This window comes from Acomys russatus, chromosome 19, assembly GCF_903995435.1.
Source record: "Acomys russatus chromosome 19, mAcoRus1.1, whole genome shotgun sequence".
NCBI classification, from domain to species: domain Eukaryota; kingdom Metazoa; phylum Chordata; class Mammalia; order Rodentia; family Muridae; genus Acomys; species Acomys russatus.
This window is the reverse complement of record NC_067155.1, coordinates 51,375,234-51,377,732: the sequence shown is the minus strand read 5'-3', so window position 1 is coordinate 51,377,732 and position 2,499 is coordinate 51,375,234. Positions and strand designations below refer to the sequence as shown.

General features: G+C 49.1%; 1 protein-coding gene across 1 annotated transcript in view; it reads right to left on the bottom strand.

Annotated features, from left to right (window-relative positions):
- Positions 1-2,499, bottom strand: part of Ncor2 (nuclear receptor corepressor 2) — a 125,663-nt gene that overhangs the window by 90,797 nt on the left and 32,367 nt on the right. The window lies entirely within an intron of this gene.

The following is a 2,499-nucleotide window of genomic DNA, read 5'->3' as shown; positions in this document are numbered from 1 at the left end:
CAGTTGCCTCTGTTCCTTTGTCCCCACCCCACCCTGCCATCTGCCCAGTCCCAGTCACCATCCAGCCTCTGTGCTCTGTTGCTGTTACCTGCCAACAGCTGTCCCATCTACTTGTCTGTCCTCGTCTACCCGTCCACTTGTACTGTCCATATATCCCTTCTTGCTCCCCCCTCCCCCAGAAGTCTTGGGTCCTGTGACTAGTGCCACCAGCATGGCCATTTCCTGGCTGGCTGGTGACAGCTGTCCCTATGTGTGTTCAGCCTAGTGCCTGCTGTGCCTCCAGTGGCCAAGGAGTGGCCTTTCAGTGGGGACAGGAAGCTGGGAGTAACATCTGATCACTGTGTGGGGTGTCTAGGGACCAGGCTTGAGGGGGAGTGGCCACTCAGGACAGTAGGGTGGGGGATCTTCCTCCTTGCTGTGTACCCCAAAGTGGGTGAGTCACGTAGCTCCAGGGTAGGTAGGGGCTTTATGGGGTGGCCAGCAAAGAGGAAGCAAGCCAGGAAGGCTACAAGGATGACAGGCTAACACCAAGTGAGCAACTACATAAACTGTCACATGCCAAAGTTTTCCCAGCCCTGTGGGGCCAACCTAGGACATCCATGTCTGGAGCTTAGCTAGAAGTGGGGGATGGGATTTGGGCAGGCAACTCCTGGGGAGTCTCTTCACCATCCTAGAACCCCCGTTCTCCCGGAGCCAGCTCTCCCTGCTTTGCAGAAGGCAGGAAGGACCATGACTGGCTTCTCATCAGTGGGGAGCAGATGGGTGTCTTAGGACCAGCTCTGGGTTTTGTGTCTCTGTGAGTACCTGTCAGCCTCTGCTGTCACTAGCTGCTTGCCAGAGTGTCCAGGCCTAGCCTGGCTCTTCTGAGGGTTTTGTCCTCATAGTCACGCAGTGAGGCCACTTGTACGCTCAGATGCCCTGTTACCCTGTCTTAGTGTTAGGCATTACCATTGCTGTGATGGAACACCATAACCAAAAGCTACTTGGGGAGGAAAGGGTTATTTGGTATTCAAGTCCACACCACTGTTCATCACTGAAGGAAGTCAGCACAGGAAAACTCAGGGCAGGAACCTGGAAGCAGGAGCTGATGCAGAGGCCATGGAGGGGCGCTGCTTACTGGCTTGCTCACCCTGTTTCCTAGAGAACAGAGGGCCACCAGCCAGGGTTGGCACCATCCACAAGGGTTGCGCCCCCCCCCCCCCCCCCCCCCCCCGCAATCAATCACTGATTAACAAAATGCTCTACATACAAGCTTGCCTTCATCTCAATCTTATGGAGGCATTTTCTCAATTGAGGGACCCTCCTCTCAGATAACTATAGCTTGCTTTATTTTATTTTATTTTTTTAATATTTTATTAATTTTAACTTATGTACATTGGTGTAGGGTGTCAGATCTTGGAGTTACAGACAGTTGTAAGCTGCCATGTGGGTGCTGGGAATTGAACCCAGGTCCTTTGGAAGAACAAGCAGTGCTCTTAACCACTGAGCCATCTCTCTAGCCCCCTATAGCTTGCTTTAATTTGATAGAAAACCAACCAGTACATCTGACCCCTTGTCAACTTGACATAAACACATCACTGTTGAGCCTTTTGTTTCTCGTTCATCCCCAAGATCAGACATTAATACAGATATAACAATACAATATAAAACACTCCATAAACTCAGAAGGCCCCACAGCCTTACAAATTCAAGCACTCAACTTGTCTTCTTAAAAATATGCACTCTCGGGCTGGAGAGATGGCTTAGAGGTTAAGAGCACTGACTACTCTTCCAAAGGTCCTGAGTTCAATTCCCAGCAACCACATGGTGGCTCACAAACATCTATAATGAGATCTGGTGCTCTCTGCTGGCCTGCAGGTGTATATGCAGGCAGAGCACTGTATACATAATAATAAATAAATAAATCCTTTAAAAATATGCAGTCTCTTTTTAAAATTCAAAGTCTCTGTAAAACTTTCTAATCTGGGTGTGTTTTTTTGTTTGTTTTGTTTTAAAGTTTGAAGTCTCTCAATTGTGGGCTTCTGTAAAAATAAAGAATGAGTTGAACACTTTCTTACTCTAGAGGGAAGAACCACGGCACAGTCACAGTCAGATCAAAGTAGAATCAAACTCCAACTGTGTAAACAACACAATGTTCAGCATTTGGGATCCATTCGGGGTCTTCTGGGCTCCTCCAAAGGCTTGTCTTCGAGGCTCTGCCAGCCTCCACTCCACAGCTGCTGGTCTTTGGTGATCAGCCCATGGTACTGGCATCTCCAAAACGCTGGTGTCTTTTGCTGCAATCGGGCTGCACTTTGGCCAATTACCTCTCCTGGGTTCTCTTCATGGTACCATGCCTCAACTTCTCTCTATGTCCCCTTTAATCCTGGCCTTCAACTGCCACTGAGGCTGCACCTTCACCAGTGGCCTCTCCTGACCTCTCACGGTGCCTAACCTCAGCTTCCTGCCTTCGTGTCTTTAAAACCAGTACCAACTGGTAACTCTGTTTTTTTGGTTTTG